Here is a 26637-nt window from a genome sequence, read left to right as displayed (position 1 = left end):
ATGAGCCCCAAATCCCCACGCTCCCTCACTCTCCTCTCCCCAGGCGGCAGCAGCGCCTCGCCAGCAGCGCTCGGAGCAAGCGGCGTCCGCCACGGACACGGCCTGCCTTCTTCCCTCCCTCTCCTGGCCGGATTCGGCCCCCCTCCCTCCCCTTCTTCTTCCCCGAGCCTCCCTCTCCCGGATCCGGCCGGTGGCGCCCGTGCCCCGGCAGAGCTCGCGCCCGCGCTCGATCCCGTGCGGAGGAGGGAGATGGCGGAGGTGAGGAGGATGGCGTGGCCGAGGTGGAGGCGGGCCGCGCGCCGGAGCAAGCTTGCCGCGCGCGCCGGCGAGGAGGTGGGCCGCAGTGCGGGGGAAGCTCGCCGTGCCGGGGGAAGCACGGGGTAGGGCGCTCCCAGACGCGAGCAGCCTTGCTCCCAGACGAGGGTCCTCGAGCCCGCCTCGCCCCGCCGGCCGCGCTCCACCGCGGACCTGCCTCGTCGAGTCGAGCCGGCCGCGCCCTGCACCGACGGCTCCTATGGGCCCACCACTGCAGGTTTGGGTCGGCTCTCTTCGAGGACGCAGAATTGCCTCCCAACTCGCCGAGAACGCAGAATGCGTAGCTGCTTTCGGTCTTCGGTTGGAAAGTGTTTTGAGGACCCAAAACACTGTACGTAACGCATTTTTGTGTTTAGGACACGCCGTTGAAGACAGTCTAAGGCAGGTCTCTTTTGTGAGGGTAGGTACAACAACAGTCGCATCAACAAGCGTGTCAGAAGCTTTGCCAATCCGAAGGAGAGAGAAAACATGGCACGGGACTACTTAGCGCTGTAGAAGTTGACTAGCTAATCACATATTCCCATGCAAAAAAAAAATTGTTGCCTTTTTCTGATTTTTATCCAGCGTGAGAGGGAGGGTAAGAAAGAGAGTATGGAATAGTTGAACGGTGGGACCATTTCAGTACTAAAAATTATATATTAAATTAGCTGTAGACAAGTTGGTGAATGGTTTGGCTATTAAGACTTATCTTACAGTTAAACACTTATCTCAACTATTGAACCTGCAATGACCGTGTTGTGATAGAGGCAGCATTTCCTTCCAAGGAAAATAACGAATAAATCAGATCCGTTCCCGGACGCCAAACGTACTCCATCCAGAGGTGAAATTCAGCCGACTAGCATCAGCATTAGGTAGCTGCAGCTGCGCCAATACTGTGCTACAGTAGTACGTAGCCTACAGTTGGGTCCGGTTTAGATAGTAAATTTTTACAACCTGGACATCGTAGCATGTTTCGTTTGTATTTGACAAACTTTGTCCGATCATGGACTAACTAGGCTCAAAAGATTCATCTCGTGATTTACAACCAAACTGTACAATTAGTTATTTTTTTTACCTACATTTAATGCTCCATGCATACGTCCAAAAATTGATATAATGGAGAGAGAGTGAAAATTTGGAGGTGATTTAAACAAGGCCTTGGTCGATCTCTGTACGGAGACAGAGCCTATAATACACGCCTGAGTCTTTCAGCATGGCACATGAGGGGCAGGCCCGCGCCCGGCAGGCGTGCAGCGGAAGAGTGACCGTGGCCGTTCGTTTTGGCGAGACTAGCTGGCCGGGCGGCGGCGCGCGCAGTGCACAGTGCACTGGCACTGCAGTGGGATGCGCATGGGCAGAACTCACGGCGAGATTCCCGCGTCCCGCGTCAGCGCGGCATGTTGGGGGTGGTGGTCCCGAGAAGCTGTGCGTGCGATTCCCGAGGGATGAGAGAGGTCGACCGTGTGTCGCGTTGCGCCCACCAGTGCCAAAAAATTCTCGTGGATCTCCTGGTCAGTCTTGCTGTGCCTGGAGCCCTGGACGGGACCTGTTACACCATGGCCACAAGGTTGTCCCATCAGGGCCTCTCGCACAGGGCACTGAGTTGGCGCCAGCGTCTACGGCGCCCAGCTCGGCGTCAGCATCTATGGCGCCGAGCTGTCTGCCAAATCAGCGCCACGGCAGCGTTAAGCCCAAGATCTCGGCGCCAGAGACGCTGGGGCCGAGACGTGTTAGCTCGACGCCAGCATCGCCGAGCTAAGGGTTGAAATCTTTCCTCCATGAATCTATTTATGACAAACTTTTAAAAAAAAGGGGCTAAAAAGTAAAAAATTCGAACGACTCTCTGCCGCCATCTTTCTCGTGCATAACTGACCTGGAGCCCCTACCGTTCATCCTGAGATGGCCTTTCGACGGAACGGACAGATTGTAGATCTCTCGGCCGTAGAGAGCAGTCAGCTAGGTCGACTGCAGGGATCTCGTTCCCGCAATTCGCTCCATTCTTTTCGGATCTCCACCTCAGCGAGGACTTGCAGCAAAGCCTGCTGTTCTGTGGCATCCGCCCCGCCGATCACCAAGCCCCTCCCGCGCCAAGGATCGCAACCGACTTGAAGATCGGCAGCCCAATGCCCCGCTCTCCATCACCTGAGGCCAAGAAAGGCGACGACGTCAAGCCACCGGGGAATATAAGCAAATCCAGATTCTCTGACTTTGTGAACAAAAAAGTCACAGGTGACTTTAGGCATGTCCGATGCCATCCATACACGAATCAACGGCTGGTGGCCACTTATCTCTCCCCTTGCCAGCCTGCTCAGCCGGTCAGCCCACACGTATAACACAGCCCAAGTAAAGAGGCCCATTTCCTGGTTAAGAGACGTCGACGGCTCAGAGGCTGCTTTTGGCGTGGAAATTTCCTGGTTGCCGCCGCCGCCGCCGCTAGGTCGTGCTCGCACCCGCCACAGTCGTCGCGCCTGGCCGCAGTAGTCGCACCCGCCTCAGTCGTCGTGCCTTGCTGTGCTCGCGCTCGCGTCTCTTCCACTCACCGCGTCGGTTGTGCCGGAGTCGTCGTCGTCCGAAGTTGTCTTGCGAAGACGGCGCAGGCTCATGCCATGACTGAGCATGGTGTTGTGGTTGGCGGAGGGTGACTGACGCACTTACCGGCGAGTTGTAAACTGGGTGATGATCAGGGTCTCATCTTCCTCTTCCTTGCTGTGATACTGCTTCTCCATGGGTAGCAAAAAAATCTTCCCTGTCTCACTATTATTTGTTCATGAGTCTGAAAATTCACTCGTACACGTTCATTGTTTGTGCAGTGTTCTTTGAGCCCTTAACTTTTACTTAAAATCCAATGGCGCAACCCGACAAGTAAGATATGCTTACATTCGATCCCCTTTTTTTACTTCCAGATGTGCAGCAATAATAAGCATGCATTTATTTTCATACAGAGAGAATGCAACTCCAATTTGGGTACCTTATATTGGTCAGAAATTTAGAAACTTGGAAGATGCTTGGTCATTTTGGGTAGATTATGGGGGTCATGCAGGTTTTGAGGTCAGAAAATGGTACACAAATGAAAGTAAATATGATAAAAGGGTAACTTCATGTAGATATGTGTGTGCCAAGGAGGGTTGTCGAGCACGAGACAGGAGAGATCATGTCACAAAAAATCCTCGAGCTGAAACAAGAACATGTTGTCCAGTTCGTATGGGTATTACATTAGATCGAGTGACAGGGAATTATGAAGTGCTTGATCTAATTCTTCAACACAATCATGTGCTTCACTTGCCACAAACCTCTCAATATTTCTCTTCTCTTTTCTAACTGTTCATTTGCCTTTGCAGGGTCGTACTAAATTCTCTGACCGGGCCATTCAAGATCTTTTTTTAGATCTTTGATTTAGTAGCTGCTATCACATATGGAACATTTCCGTCTTTTGAGATGATTGTTGAGCACCTGTGTGCTAATGGATTGCTTGAATGGAGATTATTTTGGTTCCTTTAGCCTTGATAGTTCTCTGGCTAACTGTACACAATTATATGCTGTAGTGGTGACTATTGATGGAAGTTATTTATTAGCATGTGTCGGGTACCGTGAGAAGGGGTACCCTAAGCAAGACCCAAAAAATGACTGCTTAGACTTCGTAGAGATCGAAACCAGCTAAACACTGCTGGCCTCGGCCGATTCTCCGACTCGCCCGAGGCCCATCACCGCGGGCCTCGGCCGATTCTCCGACTCGCCCGAGGCTCCCTCACTACCGACCTCGAGCGATTCCCCGCCAAAGGCCTCGGCCGGGCCACCGACCCTCCGTCTCGCGCAAGGCGGGCTCGGCAGCACTCCGCTGCCTCTTCCTCCTCCCGTCCCTCTGACAAAACGTCGTGTCGCATCAACTCAGCCAACTGCTGCCCCTGACGACAACCGCATGCTCGGCACAGTACAGCAGAATGGCCGATGGGACAGGAGGCAGGACTGGGCAGGGGTTACCCGTCACTGTACTAACCACCATGCACATGGTTGACACCCATGCCTCACTGTGCTGCCAACTCCTGCTCCGAGGACAACGCAGCGTGGGGAGCCACGTCTGGGCTACTGTGGCCTCGGAATCAGTACCCAGGACCAATAATTCCCTCCAAGGCCTCGGTAGTTTGCCTCAGGGGCTCGACAGCCTGGGGACCCATGTCCACCAAAGCCCCCCGCGATGGCTTGGCCTCGGCACCTACAGAGCCACAGCCCCCTACGACGTCATCACGCGATGACCTGCACGTCCCCCGGACTGGGCAGGGGTTACCCGTCACTGTGCTAACCACCATGCACATGGTTGACACCCATGCCTCACTGTGCTGCCAACTCCTGCTCCGAGGACAACGCAGCGTGGGGAGCCGCGCCTGGGCTACTGTGGCCTCGGAATCAGTACCCAGGGCCAACAACTCCCCCGAGGCCTCGGCAGTTTGCTTCACGGGCTCGGCAGCCTGAGGGTCCATGACCGCCGAGCCCCCCACGATGGCTCGGCCTCGGCATCTGCAGAGCCGCTGCCCACTACGACGTCATTACACGGTGACCAGCACGTCGCCCGCCATGTCCTGCATCAAGCTGTACTGGAGCCCCACGACGCACAAGATCAAGTATGACCGGCGTGTCACTTCTGCACGACAAGGACGGAGCCACTCCATCGACCATACCACAACAACAGTGGCCGGCTACAGGGCTCGGACACGACACCCCATTTGCAGAAGCGCTATGTAGCAACCTATGTACGTTCCCGGTCCTCCCTTAGAGTATAAAAGGGAGGGACCGGGGCCATTTCTAGGGGACGAGAAAGACGAACACACCGATAGAACCACGCACTCCTACGCTGCTTGGGAACAACGCCTCAAGCAGCCCGCACCACCCACGCCGAGACCTGGGGCTAGTCCCCTCTCTCACCTAGCTTGTAACCCCCTACTACGAGCACTCCGGTGCAAGGAATACAAGATCGATCTCTCGGACTGGACGTAGGGCCTCGATTGCCTGAACCAGTATAAACCTTGTGTCTCTTTGCACTACCATCCGGGATTAGGGGCACGCAGCACAGATTCACTCGTTGGTTGAGGGACCCCTGGTTCCAAAGCACAGACAGTTGGCGCGCCAGGTAGGGGCGTCTGCGTGTCAGCTTCGTCATCCTAGCAAGTTCCGGATGGCAGACCCCGTACGACCATTGCGTCTCGGCACCGTAGTTCGGTTCGGGAGCCTAGAGTTCATGTCTCTAGGGCATGAGTACGACATGGTGCTCCTCACTCCTCGAGCCCCACCGTCCGACGATGAAGTCGCGCCCCGGCAGCCCAGGCGCAGGCGGCGCCCGGGCGGCCGCTCTCGCCACGCTCGCCAGGCGCGACGCGAGCAAGGCCACCCCGACGCTACGCGAGCCCAGGGCGCCACGCCCTCCCCCGCCGATGCCCTACGACCAGCTGTTGGTACGGGGTCCCTGGCTGGGGACCTGTCTGGCCTGAGCATGGACGAAGGAAAATCGCCGGTGGCTCGCGGCGACGCCCAGTCGTCTAGCTCCGCTCCACCACTCCCTGAAGAGCCGACCCGGGCGGGGCAGAGTATGGAGACGGCACCGTCCCCATACCCCTTTGGGTTAAGAAATGCCGCCGCCTCTTACGCCTACGCTTACGCTGCCACTCACGAGCACCCCTCGGAACGCCGCCAGCGCTTCACTCTCGACCTGAGCACCCGCTCCGACTCCTCGGACGAGGACGAAGCATGGCCCAGGGTGGATTTCTCCGAACTCCACAACCCTGGGGCCTTGCGCCAATTCTTGGCCGTAAGCGACTACTGCCTCGGCTACTCCGACTCTGACGACGAAGGGACTTACGATCCATCTCGTGAGTGCTTCCACGTCGGGCTCGGGATGCCAAGGGCGGGCGAAGAGGACGAAAGGACAGGCAACCATTCCCCGCCCCAGGCAGGGGCGGGCGACGCCACACCTCCGCGTCTCGAGGCCCCGGCAGCACGGAACGAGAATCCCGTTCGTGGGGGGCATCGACGCCCAGACCTGGAGCAGCTCCGCGAGCTTCGAGACAAGGTCGAACAAGACCGACTCCTTCTACAACAGCTTCGGAACACTCTCGAGCAGGAGCAGCAAGGGCGCGGTGAGGGCGGAGGAGCCCGAGGGAGGGCCCGCGACGTCCATCACCGCATCAACAACGACGAGGAGGGAGCGCCACCCCCAATCTTTAATCGCGCTAGCCAGAATGTCGCAGCAGCTGCGATGCTGGTCCGATCAATGCCCGAGCCCTCCACCACCGAGGGGCGACGGGTCCGTGGGGAACTCCGCGATCTCCTCGAGACCGCAGCGGTGCAGCAGGCCGAAAGTTCCGCCTCCCGCCGGCGCGGAGGCACCTCGGAGCAACCCACAGCGCAACCTCGCCGGGGCCAGGATGCCTCGGTCCGTCCCGAGGACGCTCGCGCGCCGACGGTCAACAGGGCCCCCTCGGTGCGCGACCGACTTAGGGACCAACGCGAGGCACAGGGCGACCACGAAGTAGTTGGCAGGCGACGGCGCCACGACGACGGAGCCGCACGGGGCTACCACCCACACCGAGGCGGTCGCTACGACAGCGGTGAGGACCGCAGTCCTTCCCCTGAGCCGCCAGGACCTCGGGTCTTCAGCAGGGCCATCCGTGTTGCTCCTTTCCCCGCCCGGTTCCGACAGCCGGCCAACCTCGCGAAATACAGCGGCGAGACCAACCCGGAACTCTGGCTCGCCGATTACCGCCTGGCCTGCCAGCTAGGTGGCGCGGACGATGACCTGCTCATCATCCGCAATCTCCCTCTGCTCTTGTCGGACTCGGCACGAGCCTGGCTCGAGCATCTCCCTCCCTCGCAAATCCACGACTGGCGCGACTTGGTTAGGATCTTCGTCGGGAACTTCCAGGGCACATACGTGCGCCCTGGGAATTCCTGGGATCTTAAAAGCTGCCGCCAGAAGCCAGACGAGTCTCTCCGAGACTTCATCCGGCGCTTCTCCAAGCAGTGCACCGAGCTACCCAGCGTCGGCGACTCGGAGATCGTCCAGGCTTTCCTCTCCGGCACCACTTGTCGGGACTTGGTCCGAGAGTTAGGACGCAACGTCCCACGCTCTGCTGCCGCGCTCCTCGACATCGCCACCAGCTTCGCCTCAGGGGAAGAGGCTGTCGGAGCCATCTTCCCCAACGCCTGACCCCAAGGGGAAGCGGAGGGAAGAGGCCCCCGAGGCCTCAGCCCCCCACCTCCCTAAGAAAAAGAAGAAGGGTCGCCCAGGGAAGCAGGAAGTTCTCGAGGCCGTCCATGTCGCCACGACGGATCGCAGGAATCCCCGCGGCCCCCGCGGCCCCGGGCTATTTGACGACATGCTGAAAAAGCCCTGCCCTTACCATCAAGGTCCGGTGAAGCACGCCCTCGAGGAGTGCACCATGCTCCGGCGCTACTACGCCAGGCTCGGGCTCCCCGACGACGACGCCAAGCAGAAGGGCCCCAGCGGTCGGAACGAGGACAAGGACGACGGGTTCCCCGTGGTACGCAACGCTTTCATGATCTTTGGCGGACCCTCGGCATGCCTCACGGCACGCCAGCGAAAGAGGGAACGCCGGGAGGTTTTCTCGGTCAAGGTGGCCACCCCCCGGTACCTCGACTGGTCTCGGGAGGCAATCACCTTTGACCAGGATGACCACCCTCGATTATGTTCCAAACCCCGGGCGGTACCCGCTTGTCGTCGACCCGATCGTCGGCAACACCCGACTTACCAAAGTGCTCATGGACGGAGGCAGCGGCCTCAACATCCTCTACGTCAACACTCTGGAGCTCCTGGAGCTCGACCAATCACGGCTCCAAGGCGGTTCCGTGCCCTTCCACGGCATCGTGCCAGGAAAGCGCACGCGACCCCTCGGGCGCATCGACTTACCCGTCTGCTTCGGCACTCCCTCCAACTACCGCAAGGAGGTCCTCACCTTCGAGGTGGTTGAATTCAAGGGGGCTTACCACGCCATCTTGGGGCGCCCGTGCTACGCCAGGTTCATGGCGATCCCCAACTACACCTACCTCAAGCTCAAGATGCCAGGCCCCAACGGCATCATCACCGTCGAGTCCACGTACGAGCATGCATACGACTGCGACGTCGAGTGCATCGAGTACGCCGAGGCCATCGTGGAGGCTGAGACCCTCATCGCCGATCTCGTCTAGCTTGGTGGCGAGGTTCCCGACGCCAAGCGGCGCGCCGGGACCTTCGAGCCCGCGGAGGCTGTCAAGCCCGTCCCCGTCGATCCCACCGTCCCCGACGGCCGAGAACTGAAGATCGGCGCCACCCTCGACAGCAAATAGGAGGCCGTGCTCGTCGACTTTCTCCGTGCGAACGTCGATATGTTCGCATGGAGTCCCTCGGACATGCCGGGCATACCAAGGGAGGTCGCCGAGCACGCCTTAGATATCCGGGCAGGCTCCAGGCCGGCAAGGCAGCGCCTGCGCCGATTTGACGAGGAGAAGCGCAGGGCCATCGGCGAAGAATTGCAGAAGCTCATGGTAGCCGGATTCATCAAGGAAGTATTCCATCCAGAGTGGTTGGCTAACCCTGTATTAGTCAGAAAGAAAAGTGGCAAGTGGAGGATGTGCGTGGACTACACTGGTCTAAATAAAGCGTGCCCGAAAGTCCCATTCCCACTACCACGAATTGACCAAATCGTCGACTCCACTGCAGGATGCGAAATCCTCTCCTTCCTTGATGCATATTCCGGTTACCACCAAATCAAGATGAAAGAGTCCGACCAGCTCGCGACTTCTTTCATCACTCCATTCGGCATGTACTGCTACATAACCATGCCGTTCGGCCTCAGAAACGCAGGGGCTACTTACCAACGATGCATGATCCAAGTCTTTGGTGAACACATCGGGCGAACCGTCGAGGCCTACGTAGATGACATCGTAGTCAAGTCCAGGAAGGCCGGGGATCTCGTCGGCGATTTGGAGATTGCCTTCACATGTCTCAGAGAGAAGGGCATCAAGCTCAACCCCGAGAAGTGTGTCTTCGGGGTTCCCCGAGGCATGCTCTTGGGATTCATAGTCTCGGAACGAGGGATCGAGGCCAACCCGGAGAAGGTCTCGGCCGTGACCAACATGGGCCCGATCCAGGGACCTCAAAGGGGTGCAGAGGGATCATGGGATGCCTTGCGGCCCTAAGCCGCTTCATCTCGCGCCTCGGCGAAAAAGGCCTGCCCCTGTACCGCCTCTTGAGAAAGTCCGAGCGCTTTTCTTGGACCACCGAGGCCGAGGAAGCCCTCGCCAGGCTCAAAGCACTGCTCACCACCCCCCCCCAGTCCTAGTTCCACCCACCGAGGGCGAGCGCCTCTTACTCTACGTCACTGCGATGACCCAAGTGGTCAGCGCGGCCATAGTAGTCGAGAGGCAGGAGAAGGGACACGCTCTACCCGTCCAACGACCTGTTTACTTCATCAGCGAAGTGCTCTCCGAGACTAAGACACGTTACCCCCACATCCAGAAGCTGGTTTACACCGTAGTCTTGGCTAGACGCAAGCTGCGTCACTACTTCGAATCCCACCCGGTGACTGTGGTGTCGTCTTTTCCTCTGGGAGAGATAATCCAAAACCGGGAGGCCTCGGGTAGAATAGCCAAGTGGGCTGTCGAACTCATGGGGGAAACCTTGTCTTTCGCGCCTCGGAAGGCGATCAAATCACAGGTCATGTCTGACTTTGTAGCCGAATGGACCGACACACAGCTGCCACCCGTTCAGATCCAATCAGAATGCTGGACCATGTACTTCGACGGGTCTCTGATGAAAACTGGGGCCGGCGCGGGCCTGCTCCTGGTCTCGCCCCTCGGAGTACACATGCGCTACATGATTCCGGCTTCACTTCGCCGCCTCCAACAATGTCGCCGAATACGAGGCCCTCGTCAACGGCCTGCAAATCGCCATCGAACTTGGAGTGCGACGTCTCGACGTACGGGGTGATTCGCAGCTCGTCGTCGATCAGGTGATGAAAGAGTCAAGCTGCCATGACCCCAAAATGAAGGCGTACTGCACGATAGTACGTCGCCTGGAGAACAAGTTCGACGGTCTCGAACTCAGCCACGTTGCACGAAAGTTCAACGAGGCCGCGGACGAACTAGCAAAGATGGCGTCGGCACGGACCCCGGTTCCCCCGAACGTCTTCGCCAGAGACCTCCACAAGCCATCCGTCGACTATGCCTCGACGGAAGAGGGCCCATCAGCCGAGCCCACCGCAGGGCCCGAGGCCCCCTTTGCCACCGAGACCTCGCCCGCCGGGCCCGAGGCCATGGCAATTGACGCAGAGCCTCCCGAGGCCGATCCAGGAACGGACTGGCGAGTCCCTTTCCTTGATCGCCTCAGTTCGAGGAGAACTTCCTGCTGACAGAACCGAAGCCCGGCGGCTTGCGCGACGCTGCCAAGACTTACGTCCTCTGCAATAGCGAGTTGTATAGGCGCAGCCCATCCGGTATTCTCCAACGATGCATCACCACCGAGGCTGGCCAATCCTTACTTTGGGACTTGCACGCGGGAGTCTGCGGGCACCACGCGGCGCCTCGGGCGCTCGTGGGTAACGCCTTCCGCCAAGGTTTCTATTGGCCAACGGCGGTGGCAGACGCCACGAGGCTAGTACGCTCCTGCGAGGGATGCCAGTACTACGCTCGACAGACGCACCTCCCGGCCCAAGCCCTCCAAACCATCCCCATCACATGGCCATTCGCTGTGTGGGGGCTGGACATGGTTGGGCCTCTGCAGAAGGCACCCGGGGGCTATACCCATCTGCTGGTAGCTATCGACAAATTCTCCAAATGGATCGAGGCTCGTCCGATCGCTCAGATCAAATCCGAGCAAGCGGTGCTGTTTTTTACGGATATCATCCACAGGTTCGGGGTTCCTAATACCATCATCACTGACAATGGGACACAATTCACCGGTCGCAAATTCCTAACTTTCTACGACGACCACCACATCCGGGTGGCCTGGTCAGCCGTAGGGCACCCAAGGACGAATGGCCAAGTAGAGCGTGCCAACGGCATGATCCTACAAGGCCTTAAGCCAAGAATATTCAATCGGTTGAAGAAGTTTGGCAAGAAATGGCTCGCCGAACTCCCGTCAGTCATCTGGAGCCTAAGGAATACCCCGAGCCGAGCCACGGGGTTCACACCGTTCTTCCTGGTCTATGGAGCCGAGGCCATCCTCCCCACTGACCTAGAATACGGTTCCCCGAGGCTACAGGCGTACAACGAGCAAAGCAACCGCACTGCCCGCGAAGACGCCCTCGACCAACTGGAGGAAGCCCGAGACGTCGCGCTGCTACACTCAGCCAGGTACCAGCAAGCCCTACGACGCTACCAAGCCCGGCGCGTCCAGAGACGAGACCTGAAGGTGGGCGACCTGGTGCTGAGACGGAGGCAGAGCAACAAGGGCCGCCACAAGCTGACCCCACCCTGGGAAGGGCCGTACATCATCGCTCAAGTGCTGAAGCCCGGGACCTACAAGTTGGCCAACGAGAAGGGCGAAATCTTCACAAACGCTTGGAACATAGAACAGCTACGTCGTTTCTACCCTTAAATTTCCAAACGTTGTTTACATGGTTTCTCGAAATACAATAAAGAAGCGTTCTTAGTTGTTATAATCTTTCGTGGAACCCCCCTGATAGACAAGTCGATTGTATAGAACCTAAGGACCGCACGATCGTCTCAAAAGCGAAAAGACTGGCCGAGCCGTGAGAACGACCCACGCCTCCGGGCTACGGCAGCTCCCTCACCACCTTTTCACCCAAAGGACAGCGTAGGCTCCGAGGAAGTTCTATGCAGAGAGCTTGTCTATCAATAGGGGCTCGACGTCACAATACCCCTATAAGGGGGACTCGGCTCTGCCTCTGCAAAGCCGAGCCCCCCTCGGGGGCTAAAGAGGGGAACCCCCTAAGTCTCGAACACCGTTTGTTAATGGTCTTTCAAAAAATTTCTACGCCAAACTCTCTCGCGCTCCGACGGGACCCTCACAAAAAACCCAAAGACCAAAAGTTTGTCTGGAGGCCAAAGGGCCGGTCGAGACGTGAGAACGGCCTACGCCTCTGGGCTACGGCAGCTCCCTCACCACCCTTCGCCGAAGGACGGCTTAGGTCCCGAGGGATTTCTTTGCGGGTTCCCAAGATCGAGACAGAGGGCACAGGCTCGGAAGTAGAACAGAAAACGATTAAAAAACGCACGTACGCAAATACTTTACAGGCCTCGACGGCCACGAAGACGTCACGATATGACAACTAACCCAATCCGGTTACATGGCCCCTTTTTTGGCCCAGATCAAAGCTCAAGGACCGGCGGCCGGCGCGGGAGGGACCACCTCTTCTTCAAATAGACGGGCCAGCGCTGTGCCAGGTGCCTCGGCCGCCTCCAACAGCTTCGCGACCTCCGCATCCGCCTCTTCGTCATCTTCTGGCAACACGTAGCCGTCGCTGACAGCCTCGAGGTTGATGGCGTAATGCGAGGAGACGACGGCCAGGGCACGCTTGACACCCGTGTGCAACGCCCCCCGGAGCCTCTCGTGGACGCGGCCGCTCAATGCAATCAGGCGGCTCCCAAGGGAGCTGGCTGATTGGACCTCCTCGACGTCTAGGGTCTCGCAGGCGATACGAACGGCTGCCGCACAGCGCCTCGTGCTCCCGGACCTCAACATCTAGCGCTGCTTGCGCTGCGACGGAGGCCTCAGCCGCCTGGGAAGCCTCTTTCTCCAGATCTACGTCGCAACGAAGGGGCAGGAGTCAAACGCGAACCGGAACAAATGGACAAGGAACATGGTCCAGCGGAACTTACCTTCGGCCTTGTTCTTCCAGGATAAGACCTCGACCCGAGAGGCCTCGGCCTGCCTTGGTAGCCTCTGCCAGGGCGACTTTCGTCGCCTGATGCTCGCTCTGCTCCGCACCCAGCTGCCCGGCCGTGGCCTTTGTAGAGGCCGTTGCTTCTTGGGCCCGAGACCTGAAGGAGTCTCTCTCCTCCTCCAGTTCCTTAATCTTCGCCACCAGAGGGGCAGCCTAGCCCTTAGCCGTGACCAGCTCGGCCTGAAGGTCAGCACAACGAAGGCGGAGGTCCTCCACTTCCGCACTCCGCGCCGACAGAAGCCCCTGGGCATCGGCAAGCAGGCCCCTCTGTCACCGGAGCTGGTCCCAGACACCCCTCTCCCTCCGTAGGAACACCGATTTCCCAAGGGACCGGGTCTCGAGCTCCTAAAAAGGTAAAAAACGCACGTCAAACACTGCGAGGACAACTCGGCACGAGACACGAAAGTACTTACCCGAGTGACACCAGGCAAGTCCCCTTCCATGACAGTCATCGCTGTCTGCAACGACCGCACTGCCAGTTGGCGGTACTCCTCGAGGGTATCCCAACGCCCCCCCTCGGCGATGTCTTCAAGGGCGAACACAGGCTCCCCCTCGGGATCAGCCTGGTCCCGCCAGAAAACACGCGGGAAGTTCCACCCACGGGGCTCGGGCCGTAGCGGGGCAAGGGCTGAACTCCCCTCGGCAGGATCTGGGACTTGCTGCTCCGCGGCACTGGCCGCCTCGACGTCCGCCGCCTCCTTCCCTCGGGAAGAATCATCAGACGAGATTGTCTGAACCAGGGGCGGCGCCAAAGTTTGCTCCGCCTCCACCTCCATCGCCTCGGTCTCGATGGACCCGGGGGCTCTGGCCTCCGCCATCTCTACCTCGATGGCCCCGGAGTCCACCGCCCTGACCTCGGAGGTCTTGGGGGCCCCGGCCTCACTCTCAATGGCCTCGGCAGTGCTAGACGCCCCAGCCTCCATCGCCCCAAGACCCACAACATCGCGAGGCGTGGGCTCCTCCTCCTCCACTCGCTCCGCGGCCGCCTCGGCACCCTTTTCCTGGGCGGCCACCTCCTCCGAAACGGCCTCGCCCGACGCCGCGCCACGCTGCGCGTCAGCCTGCGCCTCCGCTGCCTGATGGGCGGAGGAGCTAACGTTCACCTTGAGCGCCTTACGGGGCGCCAAGGGAGGATCTTCCACCAGATGCGTCTGGCTGGAAACAAAGACACTCCCGAGGTCAGCATGCGATCAAGGGGCAAACAAGAAGTACTACGGACTCCACCAGAGAAGACGCTCACCGCGAACGGGGATGCAGCCGCTTCGACACCGCCTGCCTCCTCTGCAACGGTGGCGGTGGTAGCGGCAGCGCGGCCTCGGTGTCCACCAATGCCAGCTGGCCTCCGTCGGACCCCGGCACCTCCTTGACCCTTCGCGGAGACAATGGGGTCGCCCCCACCGTCACCCGCTCCACCTCCACCGTCGAACCCGTCAGGCCGACGGCGCGCTCCTCCGACACCCACGCCTCGGGTGTGTCGGCCTCGTCCCCGGGATGGACCGCCACTGGACGGACCGCCACTGGCCCCGGGACACCTCCTCCTCCTCCTAGGGGCGTCAGGCTCCTTGCCGACGCCCCGGGTACCATCTCCCTGATGTCGGGGAGGTGTTCCAAACAGGCCGTCCCCACCTCGCGCCCGCCGCCGTCGCTCGAAGAATCCAACACCGACGACGAAGGAGACGGCTCCAACGGGAGACCGTCGAGCTTCTGACGCCGGCGGCGGGCGTCCAGCTTTTCGCGCGCAAGGATCTTCTTCGTGCGCTTCGCCTCCTTGGCATCTTTCTTCCTCTTCTCCTCCTCGGCACACGCCCTGTTCGCGGATCGCCGCCGGGCGTCCTCGGGTACGGGCGGCGGAGAGCCTCGCACATCTCTTATCCCCTGAGGGAACGACGAAGTAAGACAACAGACGAAAAGGCAAAAAGCAAGAAGGCCGCGAGAGCCTCGGCAACTTCCAACTTACCAGCGAGACATACCCCCGCGACGGGCGCATCGGGAACGGCATCAAATCCTCAATCTTCGGCTTCACGTCCACCGTTTCCCTCACCCGACGCAGGGTCTCTTCGTCGGTAAGGGCGAAGGCAGACATCTTGATACCGGCGATCGGATCGCTCGGCGTCATCTCGAACAGCCGCCGCCGCCGAGCCATCAGCGGCAACAACCCTCCGGCGGTGAAAAGCCGCCACGACCACAGCCGCCGAAAGGCCATGGTCACGCAGCTTCCGCAAGGCCCTCAAAAGCGGTTCCAGCCTAGGCTGATCGGCCTGGATGACGCCGTACCCCCACTTCTCCGGTTGACTCTCCACGACCCGCCCGGTATAAGGGGGAAGTCCTCCGCCGTCGTTGCGGAGGTAGAACCAGCCATCATACCAACGACGGTTGGACGATGACAGCTGGGCCGGGATGTAGAGGGACTGCCGGTCTTGCCGCACGTGAAGGGTGCAGCCGCCGGCCCTCTGCACCTTCCGAGCCCCCCTCGTTCCCCCCGGCTTGGTGGTGAACGTCGCTCGGAACAAGTGGAGCCACAACTCCCAGTGGGGAGCGATCCCCAAGTACCCCTCACAGACGGCGACGAAGATGGCCGCCTGCGCGATGGAGTTGGGGCTGAAATTGTGCAGCTCCATGCCATAATAGTGCGGGAGCACCCGCATAAAGTTATCCACCGGCGACCCAAAGCCTCGCTCGTGGAAGACCATGAAGCTCACCACGTAGCCGTCGCGCGGCCTCGGCTCCGACTCGTCCCCCGGAGCAATCCACTCCGGCTCGTCGGGGTCGGTGATTGGGCGAAGAAGACCGGCCTCCACGAGCGACTGCAGCTTCTCCTCGGTGACGTCAGACCGCTCCTAGGGATCCGCCGCAAGGAGGACGAGACCACCAGCCATTTGCGCGGCGAAGGACGCTGCTACGGCAGTTATCTCTCTCCCTCTCTCTTTCAGTCTCTCGCCCTCGCCCTTCTCCTCCCCGGCGCTCTATGCTCTCAGCAGCGGCACGGAGGTAGCAAAAGCGAATGCGAAAGAGGTAAGAAGGGGAAGGGCGAGGTTCTTTGCGTATTTATGCAGGGACAAGACGAAATCGCCGGGCGACGAAATCGGGGAAGTTTCCCCCAAAAGATCCGGAGCGGTTATCCAGATCCGGTTTTACAGCCCACGCGCCCACTCCCTCCTCAATAAATCGTGCGTGCAGATACGTCCCGTCGACTGACCCCACGTCGCGTCCAACCGCAGCAGCAGCAGGCGCCGTTCTGCCTCCCCGAAAAAGCCGCCTCAAAAGGCGCGCCTGCCGTTGTTAGCCGTAGGGAGAGAGATAACCCCCCTGATTCCTTTCAGGCAAAGGAACTGGGCACCGAGCCCGTTACGGTCCAGGGGTTCAAAGGCTGGGCCCCCAGGGGTTTCGACAGCCGCCCCAGGGCAACAGAGCCAGGGGCGACTACGGGCGAGCCTATGCGAGGCCGAGGCCCAAGCAAGCGAAACGCTTGGGACGCCCCGTGTCGTGTCCGAGACCGGTAGGGAGGTCTCCGAATGGGATTCCACCGCAGGGAGGCGCCGAGCCACCGAGGCCCAGCGAACGGCCTCGGCACCCACTAGAGAAACCCGCCGATACTTTTGGAGCGCGTCTCCGAACCGCTAGCCGACCCCCAGCGAACGGGGTACGGGCCTCCACTCGGACTTACCCGATAACAGCTCACCGGAAATGCCGTCGCTCGCGCCCACCGAGGGTAGCATGGCATCTTCCACCCCTCCTTCCGAGCGAAAAGGAAGCGCGAGGGTCGAATAAAAAGTCAGGAGAATCCCTGACGGCCCTCCTGCCCCGCGCAGAGGCTAAGGGACCCTTCCTGCAAAACATTGCCGAGGCCCAGCGACTTAGACTCGCACACGATGGGGCTCGGCAAAACAAACCCTCCTTCCGAGCAAAAAGGAAGTGCGAGGGTCGTTCAAAAAGTCAGGAGAATCCCTGACGGCCCTCTTGCTCCGCGCAGAGGCTAAGGGACCCTTCCTGCAAAACATTGCCGAGGCCCAGCGGCTTAGACTCGCACACGAGGGGGCTCAGCAAAACAAACCCTCCTTCCGAGCGAAAAGGAAGCGCGAGGGTCATTCAAAAAGCCAGAAGAACTCCTGACGGTCCTCTCGCCCCGTGCAGAGGCTAGGGAGCTCCTTCTGCAAAAGACGCCGAGACCCCGCGACCTAGCCTCGCACCCGAGGGGGGCTCGGCAGACAGACCCTCACGCGCGAGGGGCGAACCAAAAGCCAGGGGGACCTCTGACCGCTCTCTCGCTCCGTGCGAGAGACTCGGGGGTTCCTCCTGCAACTTTGCCGAGACCCAGCGGCTCAAGCTCGCACACGAGTGGGCTCGGCAAACAGCCCCCCCGTCCGAACGAAAAGGACGTGCGGGGGACGAACAAAAAAGTCGGGAGGACCCCTGACCGCCCTCTCGCTCCGTGCAGAGGCTCGGGGGCTCTTCCTACAGCCTAGATAAAGACAAAGCGACCCAAGCCCGTTATGGTCCAGGGGTTCGAAGACTGGGCCCCCAGGGGTTTCGACAGCCGCCCCAGGATAAAGGAGTCAGGGACGACCACGAGCGAGCCCGTACAGGCGCGCCCCGGGTCGTGTCCGAGACCGGCAGGGAGGTCTCCGAATGGGATCCCACCGTAGGGAGGCACCGAGCCACCGAGGCCCAGCGAACGTCCTCGGCACCCACTAGAGAAACCCGCCGGTATTCTTGGAGCGCGTCTCCGGACCGCTAGCCGACCCCCAGCGAACGGGGTACGGGCCTCCACTCGGACTTACCCGATAACAGCTCACCGGAAATGCCATCGCTCGCGCCCACCGAGGGTAGCATGGCATCTTCCACCCCTCCTTTCGAGCGAAAAGGAAGCACGAGGGTCATACAAAAAGCCGAGAGAACCCCTGATGGCCCTCTCGCTCCAGGCGGAGGCTAATGGGCTCTTTCCGCGACATCGTCGAGGCCCCGCGATCCGAACTCGCACCCACGGGCCCGGCAAACACGATGAAAACGCTCCACTCGAAAGAGAAAAAAGCCCCTGAAGAAGTGAAATCACTCCTCCAGGGCCTCGGGGGCTACACCCGGCGGGTGCGCTCGCGCGCACCCACCGAAACCTCGAATGCAAAACACCATCCCGACAGGAACTATCAAGAGCCAATTCTTGTCAGAACCTCAGGGGGAGTGCCTCCACTCCCCCCAAGGCTCGGGGGCTACTGTCGGGTACCGTGAGAAGGGGTACCCTAAGCAAGACCCAAAAAACGACTGCTTAGACTTCGTAGAGATCGAAACCAGCTAAACACTGCTGGCCTCGGCCGATTCTCCGACTCGCCCGAGGCCCATCACCGCGGGCCTCGGCCGATTCTCTGACTCGCCCGAGGCTCCCTCACTACCGACCTCGAGCGATTCCCCGCCAAAGGCCTCGGCCGGGCCACCGACCCTCTGTCTCGCGCAAGGCGGGCTTGGCAGCACTCCGCTGCCTCTTCCTCCTCCCGTCCCTCTGACAAAACGTCGTGTCGCATCAACTCAGCCAACTGCTGCCCCTGACGACAACCGCATGCTCGGCACAGTACAGCAGAATGGCCGATGGGACAGGAGGCAGGACTGGGCAGGGGTTACCCGTCACTGTGCTAACCACCATGCACATGGTTGACACCGATGCCTCACTGTGCTGCCAACTCCTGCTCCGAGGACAACGCAGCGTGGGGAGCCACGTCTGGGCTACTGTGGCCTCGGAATCAGTACCCAGGACCAATAATTCCCTCCAAGGCCTCGGTAGTTTGCCTCAGGGGCTCGACAGCCTGGGGACCCATGTCCACCAAAGCCCCCTGCGATGGCTTGGCCTCGGCACCTACAGAGCCACAGCCCCCTACGACGTCATCACGCGATGACCTGCACGTCCCCCAGACTGGGCAGGGGTTACCCGTCACTGTGCTAACCACCATGCACATGGTTGACACCCATGCCTCACTGTGCTGCCAACTCCTGCTCCGAGGACAACGCAGCGTGGGGAGCCGTGCCTAGGCTACTGTGGCCTCGGAATCAGTACCCAGGGCCAACAACTCCCCCGAGGCCTCGGCAGTTTGCTTCACGGGCTCGGCAGCCTGAGGGTCCATGACCGCCGAGCCCCCCACGATGGCTCGGCCTCGGCATCTGCAGAGCCGCTGCCCACTACGACGTCATTACACGGTGACCAGCACGTTGCCCGCCATGTCCTGCATCAAGCTGTACTGGAGCCCCGCGACGCACAAGATCAAGTATGACCGGCGTGTCACTTCTGCACGACAAGGACGGAGCCACTCCATCGACCATACCACAACAACAGTGGCCGGCTACAGGGCTCGGACATGACACCCCATTTGCAGAAGCGCTATGTAGCAACCTATGTACGTTCCCGGTCCTCCCTTAGAGTATAAAAGGGAGGGACCGGGGCCATTTCTAGGGGAGGAGAAAGACGAACACACCGATAGAACCACGCACTCCTACGCTGCTTGGGAACAACGCCTCAAGCAGCCCGCACCACCCACGCCGAGACCTGGGGCTAGTCCCCTCTCTCACCTAGCTTGTAACCCCCTACTACGAGCACTCCGGTGCAAGGAATACAAGATCGATCTCTCGGACTGGACGTAGGGCCTCGATTGCCTGAACCAGTATAAACCTTGTGTCTCTTTGCACTACCATCCGGGATTAGGGGCACGCAGCACAGATTCACTCGTTGGTTGAGGGACCCCTGGTTCCAAAGCACAGACAGCATGGAACTGTTAAAAATATTCAAGTGAATCCTATTTTAGTTCTGCACTAAAATGACTGCATACTGAAACTCTGTAAACTGCATGTCTCCCCTGTCCATGAAGTGGGCTTTACTTGGGCTGGTTTCACGTTTGGGCTAGACAAGCCTACAGTGAGAGAACTGAGATGGGCAGCCACCGTTGGATTCTAAATGAATGGCATCCGGCAACAAGAAAGTCGCCTGTGACTTTTGTTCAGAGAATCTGGATTGGAATACAAGAGCACGACCAACGCAAGCATACGTCGGTTGTAGTCCCAATAAAAAGTAGTACTCCAAGTAAGCTCTAGCATTTTAAGACCACTATTGTCATGTGGGGCCGCCCCTATGCAAGGAAACGGCGCGCCCGAGACATACGCCGCGCCATCAAGCGCGCTGCTGGGGCCGCGCCGTCGCCCTCTAGGCATGCAGAGTAGGTTGAGCCATCTAGTGGCTAGGATAGAAAGAGTATCAAATCAGTTCCTCATATTAAGGAACAATTAGCTCCTGGTTTGTTAGCCTCTAAGGCCTATTTAGTCGGTACGGTGACAATGAAAGAAGGCAAGCAAGATATTATCATCTAATCTTTCTTTCTCTCTTCTTCCAAACAAACTAGGCGCAGAGGGGTAAAACCTCGCCTTAGTCACAGATCACGACTACGAACTACGTAGTCGGGGTCCTGCTACCCTTAACGTCGACGTCCTTGACAACCTGGTATCACGATCCCGGCGTTCCTCGCCTATGCGTGGTGCCTCTCCACCGCCGTCGCACTCTACATCTTCACCGCCCGCCGCTTGCAGCGCCTCCACCATGGGGGACAACGCCGACCTCAAGGCCACCCTAGAGACCCTGGCCGCCACCCTCAAGACCCTGTAGACCTCGGTCAAGGCCAATTCTCGGGCCATTGAATGCCTGGCCACTGAACCACGATCATCCTCCAGCAAGTCCAGCGCCGGTGAGCACCACCAGGACCGTCCGCTATGGTTCCAGAAGATGGATTTCCCACGGTACGACGGCAAGTCCGATCCTCTCATCTTCATCAATAGGTGTGAGTCGTATTTTCATCAGCAGTGGATCATGGGGGAGGAGAAGGTGTGGATGGCCTCCTACAACCTGGAGGAGGGCGCCTAGATGTGGTACATCTAGGTCCAGCAGGACGAAGGGATTCTGTCCTAGCGGTGTTTCAAGGACTTGCTGAACCTCCGCTATGGCCCTCCCCTACGATCCAACCCCCTCTTCGAGCTAGCGGACTGCAGGCACACCGGCACCGACACCATCATCGAGTACCAGGACCGCTTCCAGGCGCTCCTTCCCTGTGCGGGGCCCCTCGATGAGGCTCAGCGGGTGCAACTCTTCACCGGTGGCCTGCTACCGCCGCTCAGCTTCGACGTCGAGGTCCACAACCCGCAGACCCTCGCCGGCGTGATGAGTTTGGCCCACAAGCTAGAGCTGCGGGAGTAGTACACCCCAACGCCACCCTGCGCTGCCATGCATGGCCTCCTGCCGGTGCCCGTTTAGCGTCTCACCCTTCCAACGCCCCCCGCGACGACTTCATCCACCTCAGCTACCGTCACCGTGGAGGGCCGGCCAATCAAGCGCCTGACCACAGTCGAGCAGGAGGAGCTCCACCGCTTGGGCCTCTGCTACAACTGCGATGAGAAATTCGTACGCGGTCATAACAAGGTCTGTAAATGCCTATTCTTGCTGGACAGCACGGTGGATGACACGGAGGAGGCCCTAGAGTCGTCCGAACCGGTGGCTGTAGAGGAGGAGTCACCCGTGTTCTCTCTCCACGCCATCGCGGGCGTTCGTTTCACTAACACCATGCAACTCAATGTCAGCCTCGGCGGTACTTTGTTCCTAGCGCTCCTAGACTCAGGGTCTACACACAATTTCATCTCTGAGTCCATGGCGCAGCGCACGGGTCTCCCTCTACAACACCGATGTAGGCTCACGGCGACAGTGGTGAACGGTGAACGCGTCTCCTGCATGGGCGTCATCCGCCGGGCCACGATCACCATCCACGGCGACACCTTTCACGCCGATCTATTTGTCATGCCCCTTGCAGGTTTCGACGTGGTTTTGGGCACTCAGTGGCTGGCAACGTTGGGCCCTGTCCTCTAGGATTTTGGTGCCCGGCGCATGACGTTCCACCAGAACGGCCAGCCGGTCTGTTGGCAGGGCATCCAGGGTCTCGAGGCGCCCACCATCTGCACCACCACGGCGACGCCATCCCTGCTGGACGAGCTCCTCGCCTCCTTCATCAACATTTTCGATGAACCGCACGGGCTGCCACCACCCCGCGCCCATGACCACGGCATTACCCTTGTTCCTAGTTCGCATCCAATCGCGGTGCTCCCCTACCGCTACCCGGCCATGCACAAGGACGAGCTCGAATGCCAGTGCACCGCGATGCTGGCGCAAGGACTCATCCAACGGAGCTCCTCGGTGTTCACCTCGCCCGTCCTCCTCGTCAAGAAAGCCGATGGATCGTGGAGGTTCTGCGTCGACTACCGTGCCCTGAACGCCATCACCGTCAAGGACACCTTCCCCATACCCGTCGTCAACGAGCTTCTAGATGAGCTCCATGGCGCCAAGTTCTTCACCAAACTTGACCTGCGCTCGAGCTACCATCAAGTCCGCATGCGCCCCAACGACATCGCCAAGACGGCGTTCTGCACCCACGACGGTCTGTACGAGTTCTTGGTCATGCCGTTCAGGCTATGCAACGCCCTGGTGACGTTCCAGGCCCTGATGAACGACATGTTGCGGCCTTTTCTTCATCGATTTGTACTCATGTTTTTCGATGACATTTTGATCTACAGTGCATCATGGGCTGATCATCTTCACCACCTGCGGGTCGTCTTTGCCGTGATGCAGTAGCACCGCCTCTTCGTTAATCGCTCTAAATGCGCTTTCGGCGAGCGCTCCATCGCCTACCTAGGGCACATCATCTTCGACGCCGGCGTCGCCATGGACCCCGCCAAGGTGTAGGCGGTCTATGACTGGCCCCAACCCTGCTCGACACGTGCAGTGCGGGGGTTCTTGGGACTTGCGGGCTATTACCGCAAGTTTGTCCATGACTACGGCGCCATCGTAGCTCCACTAACGGCACTGTTGAAGAAGGAGGGCTTCACCTGGAACGACGCCGCCGCCACGGCCTTCTAGGCTCTAAAAATCGCGGTCATCATGGCCCCGATCCTGGCGCTCCCATACTTCGCACGGCCATTTGTCGTCGAGTACGATGCGTCCACCCATGGCTTCAGGGCGGTGTTGATCTAGGACAAGCACCCCGTTGCGTACTTCAGTCGGCCGGTGGCGCCCCGACACCGCTCCCTCGCCGCCTACAAGCGCGAGCTCATTGGCCTCGTCCACGCCATCCGAAACTGGCGCCCATATCTTTAAGGTCGTCGCTTCATGGTGCGCACAGACCACTACAGCCTGAAGTTCCTCCTCGACCAGCGCCTCACAACGATTCCGCAGCACCATTGGGTCAGGAAGCTGCTCGGGTTCGACTTCACCGTCGAGTACAAGCCCGGCGCGCTCAACACGGTCGCGGACGCGCTCTCCCACCATGATACGGACGACGGTGTTGTGCTAGACATCTCCACGCCGCGCTTCGACTTCATCACGCGCCTTCACTAAGCTCAGGCCACCAATCCGGCCTTGGTCGCCCTCCGGGACGATATCGCTGCAGGATCACGCGCTACCCTGTGGTCTCTCACTGATGACCTGGTGACCTACGACAGTCGCCTGTATGTGCCACCGACATCGCCCCTTCTTCCGGAGATCATGGACGCGGTGCATGAGGACAGCCACGAGGGCGCGCAGCGCACTTTGCATCGTCTCCGCCGGGACTTTCACTTCCCCGACATTCATCGCCTCGTCCAAGACTTCGTGCGTGCCTGCGCCACGTGCCAACGCTACAAATCGGAACACCTCCACCCGGCCGGCCTGCTCCTGCCCCTTCCGGTCCTGACGGCGGTCTGGGCGGATATCAGCCTCGACTTCGTGGAGGCGCTACCACGCGTGCGGGGGAAGTCCGTCATCTTAACGGTGGTGGACCGCTTCAGCAAGTACTGCCACTTCATCTCCCTCGCGCACCCATACTCGGCGGAGACCGTGGCCCAGGCGTTCTTCACCGATATTATACACCTTCATGGGATGCCACAGTCCATGGTGTCGGACCGGGACCCCGTGTTCACCTCCACGTTCTGGAAGGAGCTGATGCGACTCATGGGCACCAAGTTACACATGACGTCGGCGTTCCACCCGCAATCGGATGGCCAGACAGAGGTGGTCAACCGCGTCATCGCCATGTACCTGAGGTGCTTCACCGGCGACTGCCCACGTCAATGGCTCCGCTGGCTGCCGTGGGCCGAGTACATCTACAACACGGCGTACTAGACCTCGCTGTACGACACGCCATTTAGGGTGGTCTATGGCCGCGATCCTCCAACCATCCGCTCCTGTGAGCTCGGGGACACACGTGTGGCTGTTGTGGCACAAACGATGGCCGAACACGAGGAGTTCTTGGCGGCCGCGCGGTACCGGCTGGAGCAAGCTCAGGCTGTCTAGAAGCTCCATTACGACAAGCATCACCGGCACGTCTCCTACGCCGTGGGCGACTGGGTCCTGCTCCGCTTACGCCATCGCCCAATAGCGTCGTTGTCCTAGGCGCCCAAAGGGAAGCTGCAGCCACGCTTCTTCGGACCCTACCGCGTCACGGAGCTCATCAACGACGTGGCTGTCCGCCTCGCCTTACCCCCGCGCGCCAAGCTCCATGATGTCTTCCACGTCGGCCTCCTAAAGAAGTGGGTGGGCAACCCTCCAGCTGCTCCGCCACCTCTCCCAGCTATGCGCAACAGTGTGGTGGAGCCGGAGCCGGAACACGCAGTGCGCCCTCGCCTGGCCCGTGGAATCCGCCAGGTGCTCATCCAGTGGAAAGGCGAACTTGCGGCCTCTGCTACATGGGAAGACTTGGACTCCTTTCGTGACAGGTTTCCATCCTTCTAGCTCGAGGACGAGCTGCTCGTCGAGAGGGGGAGAGATGTCATGTGGGGCCACCCCTATGCAAAGAAACGGCGCGCCCGAGACATATGCCGCGCCGTCAAGCGCGCTGCTAGGGCCGCGCCGTCGCCCTCTGGGCATGCAGAGCAGGTTGAACCATCTAGTGGCTAGGATAGAAAGAGTATCAAATAAGTTCCTTAGATTAAGGAATAATTAGCTCCTGGTTTGTTAGCCTCTAAGGCCTATTTAGTCGGTATGGTGACAATGAAAGAAGGCAAGCAAGATATTATCATCTAATCTCTCTTTCTCTCTTCTTCCAAACAAACTAGACGTAGAGGGGTAAAACCTCGCCTTAGTCACGGATCGCGACTACGAACTAAGTAGTCGGGGTCCTGCTACCCTTCAGCCTGTTCGTTTGGCTGTGGCTTATCGTAAACGATTGTAAATTTCCAGCCGGAACAGTATTTTTCTCTCACACAAACCAACCAGCAGTACTTCTTCACGAATCAGCAACGAAACGAACCAGCCAACCGAACAGGCTGCTTAACGCCGACGTCCTTGACAACTATAGCCACCACATTCATTATTCTGCTGTGACCTCATCTCTCTACCTTTCCTCAGTCACTTCCATCTCCTTTTCTCTGTCACAGGACAGCCAAGGTTTGCTTTTAGAAACGGGGCTACCGCAGCCTCTGCAGGTGATTCTGACAACCTGCAAGCATACAACAAAGTCGACGTGGACAAATGCATCAGGCGGGTAGACTTGAAGCAGCATGACACGTAGGAGCGTTGGGCATGGCCTCTTCGGACGGGGGATACTGACCGTGGAGCAGATGAAAAGCAGCAACGGCTCTGGTGTCCCGACCTCGCCGCGAGCCACCAGCAGCGGCGACGAGAAAGCGTCCAACACGTCTGATCGCTCTCGCTCCGACGTCTCCCATGCAAGTCCCGCCAAGAAGAATTCGCCCTCCTCCTGGAGATTGTGGTGATCTGGAGACAGTTCACCGTCTGAGTTTGCGCTGGAGCCCGGGCAGTGCAAGGTGTTTGTGGAGTCGGACACTCTCGGCAGGAACCTTGACCTCTCGGCGCTGGGCTCATTCGAGGAGCTCTGCTCGCGCCTGTCCAGCATGTTCGGCATCAGCAACAACGCTGATCTGAGGAGCCACATGGTCTACCGCACCATCGCCGGCGAGGTGAAGCACGTCGGCGACGAGCCTTTCAGGTGAGCACATCAGCGACTTCATTGCACTTCCTTGATTATACAAATCCAAACCGTACGACAACTCCTTTCGATGACTAACAAACTGAAAAAAAAAGGTTGCCGTTTTCTCGCTTTTCTTCACTTGTTTGCAGTATGTTCGTGAAATCCGCGCGGAGGATCACCATACTGACCGACGCTGGCAGCGACAACACTGGCAACCGATGAACGACCAATCGAGATCGGCTGCAATAACTTCGGGCGCTATACTCCTAGGATGCAATAAGCCGGATGCACAGCTGAGGTTGCTGCCGCATGCATTCGGTTTCCTTCTTAGATCAGTCCTAGAGAGTTTACAGCTTAGAGTAAGGGTAGTCACAGTGAGCCACATCGGCTAGTGTTTATAACATTAAATAGGAGTGCCACCTAGGATTTTTATTGACGTGGCACCATAATTATGTGAGAAGAAAATCAAATGAAATTGGGTC

The 26637-nt window shown here is 59.3% G+C and overlaps 1 pseudogene; it reads left to right on the top strand.

Moving 5' to 3' along the window:
• On the top strand, positions 1–26501 carry LOC136544305 (auxin response factor 10-like; annotated as a pseudogene).
• Positions 26502–26637: the final 136 nt, after the last annotated feature.

Source organism: Miscanthus floridulus, chromosome 3 (genome assembly GCF_019320115.1).
Source record: "Miscanthus floridulus cultivar M001 chromosome 3, ASM1932011v1, whole genome shotgun sequence".
NCBI lineage: Eukaryota > Viridiplantae > Streptophyta > Magnoliopsida > Poales > Poaceae > Miscanthus > Miscanthus floridulus.
Note: the sequence above shows the minus strand (reverse complement) of the source record. Positions and strands in the feature narration are given on the sequence as shown.